This window comes from Neofelis nebulosa, chromosome X (assembly GCF_028018385.1).
Source record: "Neofelis nebulosa isolate mNeoNeb1 chromosome X, mNeoNeb1.pri, whole genome shotgun sequence".
NCBI lineage: Eukaryota > Metazoa > Chordata > Mammalia > Carnivora > Felidae > Neofelis > Neofelis nebulosa.
In genome coordinates, this window is record NC_080800.1 from 99,350,518 (window position 1) to 99,369,141 (window position 18,624).

Sequence of the window (18,624 nt, forward strand, 5' to 3'; positions counted from 1 at the left end):
TGTCCAAATGGCTAAAATTAACAACTCAAGAAACAACAGATGTTGTCAAGGATGTGGAGAAAGGGGGAACCCTTTTGCACTGCTGATGGGAATGCAAACTGGTGCAGCCACTCTGGAAAACAGTATGGAATTTCCTGAAAAAATTAAAAATAGAACTACCCTGAAACCCAGCAATTGCACTACTAGGAATTTGTCCAAAGGATACAAAAATGCTGATTTGAAGGGGCACATGCACCCCAATGTTTAAAGAAGCATTATCAACAATAGCCAAATTATGGAAAGAGCCCAAATATCCATAAACTGATGAATAGATAAAGAAGATGTGATGTGTATACACAATGGAATATTATTTGGCAGTCAAAAAGAATGAAATTTTGGGGGTGCCTAGGTGTCTCAGGGTGCTTGATTTCAGCTTGGGTGATGATCTTGAGGTTCATGTATTTGAGCCCCGTGTTGAGCTCTGCACTGGTCGTGCAGAGCCTGCTTGGGATTCTCTCTCTCCCTCTCTCTCTGCCCCTCTCGTGTTCTCTCTCTCTTTCTCTTTCAAAATAAATAAACTTAAAAAAAAGAATGAAATCATGCCATTTACAACAACCTGGATGGAAATAGAATGTGTTATATAGTAAGCGTAATAAATCAGTCAGAGAAAGACAAATGCCATATGATTCCACTCATATGTGGAATTTAAGAAACACAACAGATGAATATAGGGGAAGGGAAGGAAAAATAAGATAAAAACAGAGAGGGAAGCAAACCATAAGAGACTCTTAAATAAAGAGAACAAACTAAGTGTTGCTGGAGGGGAGGTGGTGGGGGGGATGGGCTAAATGGGTGATGGGCATTAAGGAGGGCACTCGTTGGGATGAGCACTGGGTGTTATATGTAAGTGATGAATCACTAAATTCTACTCCTGAAATCATCATTACACTATATGTTAACTAACTTGGATTTCAATTAAAAAAAAACATATGGTCAAGGTCAGGGCAAGTTGAGGAAGAGCTCAGGAAAGGTCAAAGTGCTGTTCCCTCCAGCAAGTTTCTCCTGCTGACCCTGGAGGCCTCTAGGTCTAAACTCATTTTCTATGAAGTGGTAATTGACAGGTGGTCTCTTTGTCACCCCACCTGCCACATTGCCTTCAGTTTGCTTCTGTGAGGAGGGCTCATTGCTTCCCTCTCCATGCAGACCTCAGGAAGAAAGACTAGTTTACGATTACCAATATGTCATATGCAAATGATTTAAGATAAGTAGCTTTTTTTAAATGCAATTAAAAACATTTAAATTCAAGTTAGTTAACATATAGTGTAACGATAAATTCTAGAATAGAATTTAGTGATTCATCACTTATGTGTAACACCCAGTGCTCATCCCAACAAGTGCCCTCCTTAATGCTCATCACCCATTTAGCCCATCCCCCCACCCAACACTCTTCCAGCAACCCTCAGTTTGTTCTCTGTATTTAAGAGTCTCTTATGGTTTGTCTCCCTCTCTGTTTTTATCTTATTTTTGTTTCCCTTCTCCTATGTTCATCTCTTTTGTTCTGTTAAGTCCATCCATTCCAGTGTGTCATTCATAGCCATGTTTCCTTCTTGACTTTCTGCTTATATGATCTGTCCCTTGCTGTAAGTGGAGTGTTGAAGTCCCCTACTATTATGTTATTATTATCAAAGAGTTTCTTTATATTTGTGATTGATTCATATATTTGGGTGTTTTATGTTGGGGGCATAAATATTTATAATTTTTAGGTCTTCTTGGTGGAAAGACCCCTTAATTATGATATAATGCCCTTCTTTATCTCTTTTTACAGTCTTTTAAAATCTAGTTTGTCTGATATAACTATGGCTAATCCAGCTTTCTTTTGACAACCATTGGCATGATAGATGTTTCTCCATATCTTTACTTTCAATATGCAGGTGTCTTTAGGTCTAAAATGAGTTTCTTGTAAACAGTCTATAGATGAGTCTTGTTTTCTTATCTATTCTGATACCCTATGTCTTTTGATTGGAGCATTTAGTCTGTTGACATTTAGAGTGAGTACTGAAAGATCTGAATTTAGTACCATTGCATTGCCTGTAGAGGTGGTGTTTCTGGTGATATTCTCTGGTCCTTTCTAGTCTTTCTTGCTTTTGGTCTTTTTTGTTTTGTTTTGCCTTTTCTCCAGTCAAAGAATCTGGCTTAAAATTTCCTGTAGGGCTGGTTGAGTGGTCATGAACTCCTTTAGTTTTTGTTTATCTGGGAAAGTCTTTATCTCTCCTTGTATTTTGTATGACAACCTTGCTGGAAAAAGAATTCTTGACTGCATATTTTTCTAATTCAGCACATTGAATATTTCCTGCCACTCCTTTCTGGCCTGCCAAGATTCTGTGGATAGGTCTGCTGTGAACCTGATCTGTTTTCCCTTATAGGTTAAAGACTTTTTTCCCTTGATACTTTCATAATTCTTTCCTTATCTGTGTATTTTGTGCATTTGACTATGATATGCCCTGGTGATGGTTGAATCTAATGGGAGTTTCCTGGATTAGGAATGTTTTCTGCTATAATTTGCTTACATAAACCTTCTGTCCTTTTTTCTCCCTCTTCATATTCTGGGATTCCTATGATTGGGTTGTTACTCCTTTTTAATAAGTCACTGAGTTCTCTAAGTGTTGTATCATGCTCTTTTGCCTTTGTTTCCCTCTTTTTCTGCTTCATTATTCTCTATAATTTTATCTTCTATATCACTGATTTGCTGCTCTGCTTCATCCATCCTTGCCATTGTGACATTTATTTGAGATTGCATCTTGTTTATAGCATTTTTAATTTTGGCCTGACTAGATTTTCTTTTATTTCCATAGAAAGAGATTCTGTGGTGTCTTCTATGATTTTTTTCAACTCCTGCTATTCTTTTTTTTTCAATTTTTTAATGTTTATTTATTTTTGAGAGAAAGGGACAGAGCGTGAGTAAGAGAGGGCAGAGAAAGAGGGAGACACAGAATCTGAAGTAGGCTTCAGGCTCTGAGCCATCAGCACAGAGCCCGATGCAGGGCTCGAACTCATGAACCATGAGATCATGACCTGAGCTGAAGTCGGATGCTCAACCAACTGAGCCACCCAGGTACCCCATCCCCAGCTAGTATTCTTATCGTGGTTCTAAACTCTAGTTCAGATATCTTACTTATATCTGTGTTGGTTAATTCCCTGGCTGTCATTTCTTCCTGTTCTTTCTTTTGGGGTGAGTTCCTTCCTTTGTCATTTTGGAAGAAAAAAAAATTATAAAATAAAAAATTAAAATTAAAAAATTAGAATCACAACAAAAAATCAAATAAAGGAAGCTAGATCCTAGGTGTGTTTTGTTCTGCTTGTTGAAAGATCCTAGGTGTGTTTTGTTCTGCTTGTTGAAAGAAGCTTGATAGAAAAGAGAAAAAAGGGAAAGGAAAGAAAAGAAAAGTAAGAAAAAATTTAAAAATTAAAAAATATTTATATAGGGGCACCTGGGTGGCGCAGTCGGTTAAGCGTCCGACTTCAGCCAGGTCACGATCTCGCGGTCCGTGAGTTCGAGCCCCACGTCAGGCTCTGGGCTGATGGCTCGGAGCCTGGAGCCTGTTTCCGATTCTGTGTCTCCCTCTCTCTCTGCCCCTCCCCCGTTCATGCTCTGTCTCTCTCTGTCCCAAAAAAAAAAATTTTATATAATAGAATAGAACAAAATAAAATGAAATAGAATAAAAAATTTAAAAATAAAAAAGTAAGAAAATAAAAACAAAAATTTCTCTTTCTGCATCCAAGAAATAGAAACTAAGAAAAAAGAAATCAATTTAAGCAAAAACAGAAGCCAAGAAAATGAACCAATAAATGAACCAGCAAACAGAATGAACCTTAATGAAGTTAGATACAATTTCCCCTAGATCTGAAACTTTGATGCACACTATAGTCTATACACTAAGCGGGTGGACAGATTTGTGCTTGCTTTCTGAGGGATGTGCTTGGAGGATGCAGTTGGGCGGGGCTTGGTGTAATGACTCCATTCTCCACTAGGTGGCACTGCTTAGCTTAGTGGGGTGGATCAGTGTGTGTGTGCACATGTGCGTGTGTGGGAGATGTGGAAATGGCTTCACCCAGACCCCTTGTCTCTGGCGCAGGAACTTTGCACTCTCACCAACCTGTGACCAAGCACCCATCCTTTGTTTCAGTCCTCCATCCACTCCTCACCTCTACCCTGTCCGTGTCCAACCTGTCCACTTGTCAGGGGGCACCTCTCTCCAGAGTTTTATCTCAGATGAGGTTGTGTTTCAAAACCCCACAATTCAGGGGTGCCTGGGTGGCTCAGTCAGTTAAGTGTCCAACACTTGGTTTTGGCGCAGGTCATGATCTCGCAGTTCGTGAGTTCAAGCCTCTCACATTGGGCTCTTTGCTGACAGCGCAGAGCCTGCTTGGGACTCTCTCTCTCCCTCTCTTTCTGCCCCTCCCCCATGCTCTTTCTCTCCCTCTTTCAAAATAAGTAAATAAAATTTGAAAACCCCCCACACTTCAGAGCCCCCCCCCCCAGCTTGGATACATGCCAACTCTGTGGGGGGAGGGTCTCACTCATCAGTGGCTGGGTGCCAGCTTGCCCCAGAAAACATTTGTGTGATTGTGCAGTGGCAGAGGTTCAGAGATTATGACAAATGACAACACACAGCCAGTGCCAGGTTTCACCGCACTCTGGTGTCTTTGTCCCAATACCAGCAAATGTGACTGCTCTCCAGGGTCCACTGGGACCTTGCATGTGGGGAGGCCATATGGTCTCTACCAAATGTACTCCAAGCAGGGGAACTGCTTCTACCCTTGTAGCACATGGACCCTCAGACCATGCTGCCTGCTCCTGGGGATTTGCCCTGACTCCTTACCAGAGAACTGCCAGGTATTGAGCTCCAAAACTTCAGACTCTGTGCTCCATTGCTTATAGAATCCTGGTAGTATTGAAACTCTCTCTTTTCTCCCCATCAGTGCTTTTGGGGAACGGATTTCTTGTTCAGTCCCCTGTGAGTGTTTTCACTCTTTCTCTCCAGGTACTTATGGGCAGAGTGCTCTCCTTACATGATCCTGGTGTGTCGCGCTCTCCCCCTTTCTCTTTCTCTCTCTGTGCTCTCTCTGCGAAAATGGCTTCCTACCCCCTGCAGCTTTTCTCTCCCCCACTTCACCTCTCCATACCATGTACCTGCCGAGTTCTGTGGCTCAAGTGATGCAGATTGTTGTGTCAGTCCTCAGATCAATTTCCTAGGTGTTCAAAATGGTTTGATGCTGATCTAGCTTTGTTTTTGAGACAAGCTCAGGGTCTCCATGCTGCTCTGCCATCTTAACTCCCAAGTCTCTAATGTACCCAAAGTTTAAGAACCAGGGTTGTAGATGCTTATGTTTGAACTCACTGTACTTCACAGATGAGTAAAATGAGGCTCAGAAGGATTAAGAAACTGAGCAGAGCTGCTGATTTTTAGTAGTGCTGTTTTTACTGTCCTAAGAGAGTCTGTCCAGCTAATCAGTCTGAGTAAATTAGGTCTGTGCAGCTGCAGTTTTATTTTAAAATGAACTCTTTATGGGGTGCCCGGATGGCTCAGTCGGTTAAGCCTCTGACTCTTGATTTCAGTTCAGGTCATGATCTCATGGTTTGTGAGTTCTAGCCCCATGTCAGGCTCTGCGCTGACAGTGCCAAGCCTGCTTGGGATTCTCTCTCTCTCCCTCTCTCTCTGCCCCTCCTCCACGCTCTCTCTCTCTCTCTCTTTCAAAAATAAATGAACTTTAAAGTAAAGTAAAATGGACTTTTTCTCCAGGGCACCTGGGTGGCTCAGTTGGTTAAGTGTCTTTCAGCTCAGGTCATGATCTCATAGTTTGTGGGTTGGAGCCCTACGTCGGACTCTCTGCTGTCAGTACAGAGCCCACTTAGAATCCTCTGCATCCCTCTCTCTTTCTGCCCACTCCTGCCCATGCATGCTCATTCTCTCTCTCAAAAACAAATAAACATTGGGGCACCAGGGTGGCTCAGTCAGTTAAGCGTCCGACTTCAGCTCAGGTCATGATCTCGCGGTTTGTGGGTTCCAGCCCCGCGTCGGGCTCTGTGCTGACAGCTCGGAGCCTGGAGCCTGCTTCCGATTCTGTGTCTCCCTCCCTCTCTGCCATCTCCAGCTAGTGCTCTGTCTCTCTCTCAAGAATAAATAAACATTAAAAAAATTTAAAAAAACATTAAAAAATCTATTAAATACAATTAATAACATTAACTCTTTTCCCAGTATGAGGCTCAAGCTCATGACCCCGAGATCAGGAGTCACATGCACTACCAACTGAGCCAGCCAGGCTCCCCAAATAAGATAGGCAGCTTTAACAAACACAATAGGTATAGATTCCACCAAGGGAAAGGAGTGTTTTCTCCCACTAACAAACTCCAATGATACTTCATTTTTTTTTTAACCTTTTGGTTCCAGATCAGGAAGACTACATGGTTTTATGCAAAATGCCCTGGAGATTAATGCTCAAATATTAATGTAAATATTTTAGGTTGTAAGAGACCTTAGAAATCATGCAATCCAGTAGTTCTCCAAACTTGAGTGTGCATGGGAATCACCTGAAGGGCTTATTGGACCACAGATTGCTGGGCCCCACTGCCAAGGTCGGGCTTCCAGGGTCTGGGGTGACCTGAGAATTTGCATTTCCAATAAGTTCCCATGGGAGGCTGCTGGTGCTGGCCAAAACATGCACTTTGAGAACCAGGGTTCTAACTAACTTCCTCATTTCACAGATGGGTCAACTGAGGCAGAATCCCAGCTGGGTTCCAAAGTTGGTTTTAATACTTATCCGTTGTTATGACTTGGCAATCTCATTTAGCTTTTCTGTGCCTGTTTTCTCATCTACAAAATCAGGGTAACAACCCCTGTGATGCCTACCCCGTGGAGTTGTCTAATTTACAGGGTGGTTGCTGTTGGGTAGTTATTCAGGCATTTAGTTACAGCCCTCCAATTTGGTTGTGGAGCAGTCATGTGGTTATTAGGTCTATGAACTTAAACATATCTCCCCTAGCTACTAACAGTTTACACCCCTCCTTCCCTTTTGTCTAGGACTTAGAGAGGCAGATGCTATCAAATTGAGGTTGGACATACCTCAATGTGTTTTCTCATTTTGCATTTGCCTCTTATGCTTGTTAATATTTATAAGTATTTTAGTTTCCTTTTTTTGTGTAGAAGGTTTCCAATATTTTCCTTTTGTATTTCTTCCATCTTTAAATTTATAAAATTCTTTACCATCTGATGACATGACCATTTAAGCAAACATTTTCTTCTCATTTTTGTGCTGCAAATTTTTTTTTACCATCTATACTTTTATCCATCTGAGTTATTTTGGCACATGATATGAAGTTTGGATCATGATTGGTTGGTTTGTTTTTTTTTTGTCCCTAAGCAGCTAACCTCTGGCATCTTTTGTTGAGTAATCCCTTTCCTCTCCTTTGACGTGTGTCTGTTAATTCTTTAGTACTTTCTAGGAATGTAGAATAGGTGGGAGACAGATTTGTATCTAGGCCCGTTTTTGTTATTTTAATTTTTTTAAGTTTTATTTATTTAAGTAATCTCTACACCCAATGTGGGGCTCGAACTCACAACCCCAAGATCATGCTCTTCCAACTGAGCCAGTCAGGTCCCTGAAGCCCTTTTTTTTTTTAATGAGGAAGTTGAGGCACGATTTGTGTGTTTGAGTCCTGCTTCGAGCTCTGCACTGGTGGTGCAGAGCCTGCTTGGGAATCTCTCTCCCTCTCTGTCTCTCTCCCTTCCCCACTTGTGCGCTCTCTTCCTCTCTCTCTCAAAATAAATAAACTTTAAAAAATTGGGGAAGTTGAGGCCCAGAAAAGTTAACGGGTTTTCTTAATGTTGTGCTAGTTAATGGAGAAACCATGACTAAACCCAAGGTTGCTGAGATCTAATCTGAATTTGAGGTAGGTCTGCATTTTGTGTATCCAAATTTAGTGGTGGAAATTGACTAATAATGTTTCTTCATTTTCTGGCCCCTAGTTGGGCCAGGGGTGCCTAGGTGGCTCAGTCAGTTAAGTGTCCGGCTCTTGGTTTTGGCTCAGGTCATGATCTCGCATGTTGTGGGATAAAGCCCTGAGTCAGACTCCATGCTGAATGGGATTCTCTCTCTCCCTCTCTCTCTGCCCCTCCCCTGCTCACTTGCACGTGCTTTCTCTCTCTCAATAATTAAATTAATTAAAAAAATAAATTACTACTTGGGCCAAACGCAATATGCTCTCAGCCCACATGTGACCATGGGTTGGTAACTTTTTAACTTTTTCAAAAAGTATTTTTAGCATTGGCATGGGACTTGTAGCCTGACTTCTGTTCTAACCATCCCAAACATAGATCATGTAGCTAATATCAACAGAGAAGCGTTTCCTTATTTTTTTCATTCCCTTTCTTCTTCCCCAAATAACGCAGCACAACAATTTGTATTCCTGTTCTTGTAAGAGACCAGTTGAATTAGATTATCTGAATTCGTTTATGGCATTAATGACCATTTTTGGTAGTTTCCTGATTTTATTGACTTGAATTGTAATCTAGGGTTAGACTAATACATGGCAGGTTACCCTTCATTATGGTTCCTGGAGTGATGAAACTTCAAGGCCTGTAATCAATTTAACAAGATAAAAGAGATTCAAGTGTGCTGCATTTGAAGGGAAACCAGGGTAGTAATTGCATACTAGTGCCTCTTCCTTTCATTTACCTTTTACCTTAACTCACAAATCGCCCCGGCAGAGCTTGCAATCTTCATCCTTACCTGTAGCAGTTTTATAAAAAATATTTCCCATATTTTGACATCTTGCCTGAATTACTGTTGACTGACAAATGTGCTATTGATAATTTAGACACTGGGCCACTGATGCACTGTTTAATTAGGGAAGCGCTACCTGAGGGAGGACTGAGAAATCTTATAATGGGGAGAATTAAAAGATCATGCATTGAAGCAGCAGTGTGACTTGTTTTGGAAGATGAAGGTTATTGTAAAATTGTTTTCCTTGGTTATGCCACAGGGCCTTTCAGAAATGGTACACAATTTGGTGATGAGGTAAAGAAAACCTTATCTTCTTCTCAACTCTACTACTTCCTCCTTAGTTCAAACTTTAACAATCTGTCACCTTGATTATTGCAATATCCTCATAACTGGTCTCCCCCGCTTCCATTATTGCTAGCTTTCAGTCTGTTCTTAATACAGCAGTCAGAGCAATCCTATTCATAAATCCAGTCATGTTCAAATCCCTCTTTCCAATACCTCCCATATCATGTTAGGTGAAACCCAAGTGATGCCAATAGCCTTCTGGAGCCCTTTGTGATCCAGACTCTCATTACTTCTCTGGTGTTATATCCTACTTCTCTCCCAATACTCTGTTCCAGCCACACTGGCTGTGCCTGTGACACACTGGGCATTGTCTTCCTTAGGATTTTTGCACTTGTTTCCTCTGCCTCCGGTCCTCTTCCCTCAGTGATCTGTATGCCTCGTTCCGTCACTTCATCTGGGGTGGGGGAGAGGGGAAAGTGGGTGATGGGCATTGAGGAGGGCACCTGTTGGGATGAGCACTGGGTGTTGTATGGAAACCAATCTGACAATAAATTATATTTAATATATAAAAAAAAGGTCATCTTCTTACCGGGGCCTTCCCTGATTGTTCGATTTTAACTTGAAACCCTCCCTCAGTACTCTTACTTACTTTTCCTGCTCTTTTTTTTTCTTACCTGATCATATCACTTGCTAACCTACTCTATACTTATTTGTTTACGGTTTATAAAGGTGTCTCTGGGCAGGGCAGGAGCGTCTTGGGCCCACAAGGTGAGATTCTCTTCATCAGATTAAGGAAAGTTTTCTTTGAGGTTTATTAAGTGCTTTTTCTACATGTATTAAGATAATAATTATATTGTTCTTTTAATGTGGGAATTACATTGCTAGGGGTGTTTCAATTTTCTCTCTTCAAAGAACCAACGTCTGTCTTTGTTGATGTTTATATTTGATTTCTACTTCATTCCTGCTCTTTCTTATTTCCTTCCTTCCACATTCTTTGAGTTTAATTTTGTGTCCTTTTTCTAACTTCTTGAGATAGATACTAGATCAGCCTTTTATCTTTTCTAAGATATACACTTAAGGAGAAGGCCACTTTCATGGATTGTTACCTATGCAGTCATACTGGGTACCACACTCAGAAGCCCTCCCCACCCCCAACTTGGTTTATGCTGTTGCCATCTTAAAATTTTTTATTTTATCTTAGTACTGCTTCTAAAATGGAATCTTATGGGGCAATAGAGCATGCACATGAACTTGGTAATATGTGCCATACACATGTCTGAAATTCCTTGTTACCCTATTTGTAGATGGTGTTTGTGATGCTCCATGTTTACAGGATTCTCACATGTAAATATGTCATATGTTTATGCAGAACATAAAGACGAACAATAAAAATTCATGCTAAGAGTTTAAAATTAAAAATTTTCTTTCTTAAAGATTCTTAAGATTATATTTAAATAGCAAATAGAAAATACCACAACAAGTTGAGAGCAAGAATGTGATGAAAAGGACAAAGCTTTATATAGTATCTTTAATGGGACTTCCCCTTACAGCCCAGCTTTTTGGACAAAGGGCCATGCAATTTCATTTTGCACTGGGCCTGGCAAATTATGTAGACAGCCCTGCTTAAATGTCTTTCCAAGTACAGCATCCCAAAAGTTTGACAGAGCATATTTTCACTATAATTCAGTTCAAAATATTTTTAAAATTTCACTGAGAGTTTTTTTCCTTTTATCCATGGAGTATTTACAAAATGAATTTCTTATCTCTCAAACATGTGGAGACTTTCTAGTTATTGTCTTATTATTTCTAGATTATCCTCAGTCTGTTGAGATCACATATTCTGTGATTTTATTCCTTTCAAACTTGTTGCTTTGGGGACGCCTGGGTGGCTCAGTCGGTTAAGCTTCCAGCTGTGGTTCGGTCAGGACCTCATGGTTCGTGAGTTCAGGCCCTCCATTGGGCTCTGCACAGTATGGAGCCTGCTTGGGATTCTCTCCCTCTCTCTCTCTGCCCCTCCCCTAATTGCTCTTTCTCTCTTTCTTTCAAAATAAATAAACTTAAAAAAACTTGTTGCTTTGTAATGCATGTAGTCAATTTTAGGAAATGTTCAATGAGCACTTGAAATATATATATTCTGCAAAATTCAGTGCAGTGTTTTTTATATGTTAAGTCCAGTTTGTCAGTTGTGTTATTTATATCTTCTATAGCTTTGTTGAATTTTTGTCTGGTAAGTTGTTGAGAGAAATATGTTGAAATCTCCCTGTGCTATTATTGTATTTTCTATTTCTCCTTTTAGTCCTGTCAATTATTAAAGAATTATTTTATAAATTTTGAGGTTTATTGTGTTTCCATTTTCATTTGTTTCAAGATATTCTTTGGTTTTTCTTTTGATTTCATCTTTGACCCATTGGTTTTTCAGGAGTCTCTTATTTAAAAAAAATTTTTTTAATGTTCATTTATTTTTGACAGAGAGAGAGACAGAGCATGAGTGGGGGAGGGGCAGAGAGAGAGGGAGACACAGAATCCTTAGCAAACTCCAGGCTCTTGAGCTGTCAGCACAGAGCCCAATGCGGGGCTTGAACTCACAGACCGCGAGATCATGACCTGAGCCAAAGTCGGTCCCTCAACCAACTGAGCCACCCAGGCACCCCTAAAAAATATTTTTTAATGTTTATCTATTTTTGAAGGAGAGAGAGACAGAGTGTGAGTGGGGGAGTGGCAGAGAGAGAGGGAGACACAGAATCTGAAGCAGGCTCCAGGCTCTGAGCTGTCAGCATAGAGCCTGATGTGGTGCTCGAACTCACGAGTTACGAGATCATGACCTGAGCCAATGTTGGATGCTCAACCAACTGAGCCACCCAGGTGCCCCTTCATAGAGAGAATCTTAAGCATGCTTCATGCTCAGCAGGGCTCAAACTCACAAACGGTGAGATCAGGACCTGAGCCGAAGTTGGATGCTCAACTGACTGAGCCACCCAAGTACCCCTAGAACATCAACTCTTGATCTCTTAGTTGGAAGTTTAAGCCACATGTTGGGCATACAGCTTACTTTAAAAAAAAATTCCATAGGCAGAAATGGTTGGACGAGGAATTCCAGAAAGAGCCATGACTAATAATAAAAGATAGTCAACATTGGAAGAGGTGTGGTGTGCCCCTCTAGCAGTATAATGATGTTTGAGGGTATCATCTAGGTGCCCTCAAAACTCACTGATGCAGAAATGGAACTATGGTGGGACTTGAGGTCATATTTTTATCCCATGCTGGTGAAACAGACCATACTTGTTATCTAAGTGTAGTGTTTGGCGATATGAGCTTATTATATCATATCATGTTTCCTCACATTTTTACTTACAAGTGGCCCAAAGGAATATCCCCATATTCTAGAAAGGAATAATTCCAGAATAAAAATAATAAGCCATTGTCGTAACTGTTTTGTTATAGTGTAAAATGTTGCACGCATTTTTATCTGGACTTGAAACCAAAAATCAAGAAAAATGATGAGCATCAATTTGTGGAGAGACTAATTACTACCGTATCATATTGTGTCCCATTCTTTTCCATGCCACATCCACCCATATGCCTATCTATTCTGTTGGTAGGAACAGTCAAAAATTGGAGAGGGATGAATCCTGAAGTTAGAAAAAAACTCCAGTTCAGTTCTCCTTAGCGGCTCACAAAAGCCCAATTTCAGAGGATAGAAATAAATCAGTCTGTAGGTTTCCCTGGATTTACTTTGTTTGTCTGAAGCAATTTATCTGAATAAACTTTCCTCTTACTTCTGTAGTGCTTGATAATACTGTCAGAAAAGATGCTAAGTTTTAAGAAAATAATATTTTAAAGCTTCTAAGAAATAGGCTTAAGAAAATAAATTATGGTGTAATAATTTCTTGTTTAAACCCAAATCAAACTACTTTATCACCTAACATTATTACCACTTCATTTTTGTTGTTGTTGTTGTTGTTGTGTGTGTATGTGTTTAAGTAGGCTTCACACCCAGCATGGAGCCCAACACGGGGCTTGAACTCATGACCTTGAGATCAAGACCTGATCTGAGATCGAGTCGAATACTCAACCAACTAAGCCATCCAGGTACCCCTATTTCCACATTTTTTTATGCTTTTAAATTAATTGGTAAGTGAAGAGAGTGGGTCACCACACATTTGGTGTAATGATATTGCTGGGAAGGTGTCATCTTGATATACACAAAGCCTCCTTACTGATGCTGAAATGGAACTGTGATATGAGATTAGGGAAATTCCTACAGCTTGTATATATTCCTGCAGCACATTAAACATTTATGTCCAGATCTGAATTTGTTTCAAACCTCCTTTGTTGCTCTCTCTGGCTCTGCCAACTGAATGGGTAAGGGTTCGGCCTCCTGTGCTAGGGCTTTTCCTAAGGGAAAGAGCTGGTATACTTCATTTTTTATATAAACAGGCTGATTTCCTGTGTCTCTAAGACTCCATTTTGTGTACTGAAAGAAAAACAAAAGAAAGATGCAGCTGATTAAGTCCATTCCCCAAGGGTATTGTACTGGGCCAAAGATATACTGTATGTGATTGCTTTCGTTGATATTTGGTGTGCTTATAAAAAATAACAATAGCAAGCATTTATTAGGTTTTAATGTTGTAACAGTTGCAAGTACCTTACATTTCATTTTTAATCTTTCTGATAGCCTATGAAGAAGGTGTTATTATTTCCATTTTATAAAGATGAGGAAACTGAGCCTCAGAGAGTTGAAGTGGCTTGCCCAAGGCACACAGTTAGTCAGTGTTGGAGCTGGAATTTTAGCACAGGCAGGCAGACTATAGATTCCATGCTCTTAGCGAGGAATTGGCAAATTTTTCTGTAAGGGGATAGATAATAAATCTATTTAGGCTTTGTAGGCCATATAGTCTCTTTTGCAAGTACTCACCTCTGCTGTTGTAGAATAAAAGCAGTCGTAAACAATATATAAATTAATGGAAAAGGCTGTGTCCAATAAAGCTTTATTTACAAAAACAAATGGAGGGATGTAGACTGTGGGCTATTCATTTGTTGAACTCTGCTCTTAGCCACTATGAAATATTGTCACAATGTTAAGGATTAATGATTCATGAATAACCAAGGTGTTTTCCTTATTCTTCTATGGGAGATAGACAATGCTCTTAGTCTTATAGAATGAAAAGTCAAAAGGATACTTAATATTTGTAACCTTTTGTTTATAAAATATTTCCATATAGGTGGCCCAGTTAGTGAAGTGTGACTCGGTTTTGGCTCAGGTCATGATCTTGCAGTTCATGGGTTTGAGCCCCACATCAGCTCTGCACTGACAGTGCAGAGCTTACTTGGGATTCTCTCTCTCCCTCTCTCCCTGCCCCTCCCCTGCTTGCATCCTCTCTCTCAAAATAAATGAATAAACTTAAAAAAATTTAAAGTATTTCCATATTTATATTTACATATACATTTATTTATATAAATGTACATATTTAGATGTGCAGGTATACATGAACATAGACATGCAGGTACACACAGGGGTATGTGTGCATGTGTTTGGGATATATATACACACACCTCCCTATATAATATATATATATTATATATGTATATATTATATATATATATTATATATGTATATATTATATATATATATTATATATGTATATATAATATATATACATTATTAATATATATAATATATATATAACATATATGTTATATGTGTATATATAATATATATACATATATAATATATATAAATATATATAAATAATAATAAGTAATTAATAATTAATAAATATATATAATTAATATATGTGTGTATATATATATACACATACATATTAAAATGTTCATTGTGGTTATTTCTTGAGTTAGGGAATATTTTGAATTTTCTTTTGTAAAAGTGATGACTTTTCTATTTTCTATGTAATGCATATTTATTACTGACTGGAATCAGAGAAAATTAAAATTATAAAAACATATTTATTGGGATATTTTCCATGTGGGAGGCACAGAAATGGAGAAAAGACATAGCATTGGGTAGAAGCTAAAACCAGGAAAAAGAGGCTGCTCAGGCACATACCAAGGTTTAACAGATCTGACAATATGAGTTTTTTTATTTTTCAGCTCCATAAGTATTCTTATTTTTTAATATTTATTTTTGAGAGAGAGAGCACGAGCAGGGGAGGGGCAGAGAGAGAGAGGGAGACACAGAATCTGAAGTAGGCTCCAGTCTCTGAGCTGTCAGCACAGAGCCTGATGTAGGGCTTGAACTCACAAGTGCGAGATCATGACCTGAGCTGAAGTCGGAGGCTTAATAGAGTGAACCATCCAGGTGCCCCCTGCCATAAGTGTTCTTACTGACTGATCTGTGAAAATGAATCTGGACTTTTTAAATGGATTACCTTTTCTAGTTATGTTATTAAAATTTGTCAGAAAGCATTAAAGATACGTTAGAAGGAGAAAAAAATTGATTTCTGATTCCAATGTGCTTACACAATGAACTTACGCAGGACAAATGGCTTCCCCATTGTCTAACTCGTGTAGTATGGGTGGCTTCTCCAGGGCCTGGCTTCTATGGTACAAGGGATCCAGCAGCTCCCAGCTGCCCTAAGGTCTTCCTGGTAATGCTCTCTTAGGTGATTTTGCAGTGGAGTGCTTCTGCTAAAACACTTCCCATGAACTCCCATGACAATGAATTTCTGACAAGTTCCAAAGAACAAATTTCTGGCAAGTTTTACTGGTGTGGCATCACAGCAACCTCTTTGCCATCCAGTCAGCCATGGCTATGTCCTCTTCCCCAATGTTTATATCCCAGCCCTATTGGAGGAGGGTTGTGGGACTGAGGAGGAACTCTTCCTTGGGAATTCAATCTCTGCCTTGAGGGTAGTGATTGCTCCTTATATATGTTATTTCTGTACAGTGAAACCTTGGATTGCAAGTAACTTGTTCTGCAAGTTTTCAGCAAGATGAACAACGATTTCTAATAAATTTTAACTTGATAAACTAGCAGTGTCTTGCAATATGAGTAGTATATGATGCTGAATGTCACGTGATCACAACTGAGTCAATGGTATACAAGTACTTTGGATTGCAAGCCTGTTTCTGGAATGAATTATGTTCACAGACCAAAGTTTTACTGTATTTATTATTTCTTTTGTTTCTTTTATTTTTTTTAATGTTTATTTTTGAAAGAGAGAGTCTGAGTGGGGGAGGGGCAGAGAGGGAGGGAGAATCTAAAGCAGGTTCCGCACTGTCAGTACAGAGCCTGATGTGGGGTTCAAACTCACAAGCCCTGAGATCATGACCTAAGCCAAAGTTGGACACTCAACTGACTGAGCCACCCATGTACCACTATTATTATTCTTTTTAATGTTTATTTATTTTGAGAGCGAGAAAGAGCATGCATGTGTGCAAGCAGTGGAGGAGAAGAGAGAGGGAGAGAGAGAATCCCAAGCAGGCCCCACTCTGTCAGCACAGAGCTTGAACTTACGCACTGTGAGATGACCTGAGCTGAAATCAAGAATCAGATGCTTAACTGATTTGAACCACTCAGGTGCCCCTGCTATTTCTGTATTTAGAATGGTCTCTACTTCTTCCTAGCCAATCCCTTCTTACTATAATTTTCTGTTGTAACTAAATTTTTTTTCTTTAATTTTAGAGAGAGAGAGTGTGTGCAAGGGGCGGGGGAGGGACAGAGGGAGAGAGAATCTTAACCAGGCTCCATGCTCAGTGCAGAACCCTGCATGGGGCTTGATCCTACAGTCCTGGGATCATGATCTAAACCAAAATCAAGAGTCAGATGTTCAACCGAGCCACCCAGGCACCCCATATAATTAATAGTTTTTATATTAAACTTTCCCTGTTAAAATTACCATGTCATTTATTTCTCCTGGTTGGACCCAGACTGATACACCAGCACACTGAACCTGGCTGCTTAGGATATCTGAGGACCAAGCAGACAGAGTCTTCTTAATCAACCAAGAGGGAGCCAACTAAATTGAGAAAGTGAATATTGACCTTTCTGACAGTTGCCGAAGAACTAAATCAGGAGCAGATTTATTATCTAAAACCAAATGCTGTTGCTTTTATTTTCTGAGTTGGATGAAACTGCTCTTGGTCTCTCTCAATTTTACATCGCCTAATTGATATGGACTTTATGTCTTCAAGTTAGTTTCATGCATATGGTTAAATTATCTTTTTCTAGAATGGCGGTGTTCTGTAGTGGCAAGTATAGATTTGGAGCAAGGCAGATCTGTTTGAATCCTGACTTTATCACTGACTCGCTATATGAACTTATGTAAATAAATTAGTCTTTCTGAGTCAGTTCAGATTCCCCCTTTGTAAAATGGGGGAAATGGTACCTACCTAATGTGTTACTGAGGGTTTATTTCTCTATTTTTATTTTTTTCAAGTTCCAAAAAAACTTTATTACATACAGAGGGGAGGGGTTCAGTCCTTCTTGGATACCCTTTTCCTCATAGCTGCCAGGATGTTGCTTAGCTCCTCTCTCTTCCTTTGGCACGGATGTGTGTCCCTACCCTTTTCTTGATGAAGTTGAGAGTGCACTTGTCCTTGGAGACCTTCGGCAGCTCCATGGCTCACTGCTGGTATGGGGTGAAGCCGCACACCTCTCTGATCATGTCCCACATGAACTTGGTGTGCCTTGTGAGGCACTTGCTCACGTTCTTGGTCACCTTGTGGCCCTTGTTGAGACCCATGTCCACAAGGCAGCTCACAGCTGTGGCTGATTGTCCTCAATAACTCCTGCCTGTTACTGAAGGTTTAATACCAATGAGTGTAGGGGCACCTGGGTGGCTCAGTTGGTTAAGTGTCCGACTCTTGATTTTGGCTCAGGTTATGATCTCACAGTTCATGGGCTCATTCCCCACCTTGGGCTCTGTGCTGACAGCTCAGAGCCTGGAGCCTGCTTCAGATTCTGTGTCTCCCTCTCTCTCTGTCCCTCCCCTGTTCACGCTTGTCTCTCTCTCTCTGCTGCACACCCACTTGTGCTCTCTCTGTCTCAAAAATAAACATTAAAAAATTAAAACCAATGAGTGTAAAGGTCATATAGTGCTTCATACATAGTAATTGCTAAATTTCAGCTAGTAATTTTTGCTATTATTAGTGTGTACAGGAAATTATTCTTCAAGTAGATGTAGAGGAAACAAGAGTTATGATCTTAAAGCTGGACCCACATGTATGTTAGGAGCAGATTGTAACATAAAGGTATGAAAGACTCTTTGTCTCCCTAGCCCCCTTTTCTTTCAGGAAGATGCATATCTATAGTCTATAAGTAGACAGTGAAGAACCAGGATGAAGTCCAGGAGCAGATGTTGGAAGCAACATTGGTCCCGTTAGGTCCTGACTGAGCTTAGCATGCTTAGGTGCGAGTGAGAGGGGCTGGCTCTCGCTTAAAGAATGGTGACTCCAAATTAGGTAACAATCATATTTTGCCAATAGTTAGGACCCCTGCTGTAAGTAGGTTTTCTCTTGATTTAGCTTCCCATGATGCCTAAGGAATAAAGAGAAGGCTTATTTGATATGCACACCAGGATGTATGCATGTGTTGGGTGGTGCTGAGTGTCTTTTAGTGGG

The 18,624-nt window shown here is 40.0% G+C and overlaps 1 pseudogene; it reads right to left on the reverse strand.

Moving 5' to 3' along the window:
* Positions 1-17,478: 17,478 nt before the first annotated feature.
* LOC131503033 (large ribosomal subunit protein eL36-like) lies at positions 17,479-17,747 on the reverse strand (annotated as a pseudogene).
* Positions 17,748-18,624: the final 877 nt, after the last annotated feature.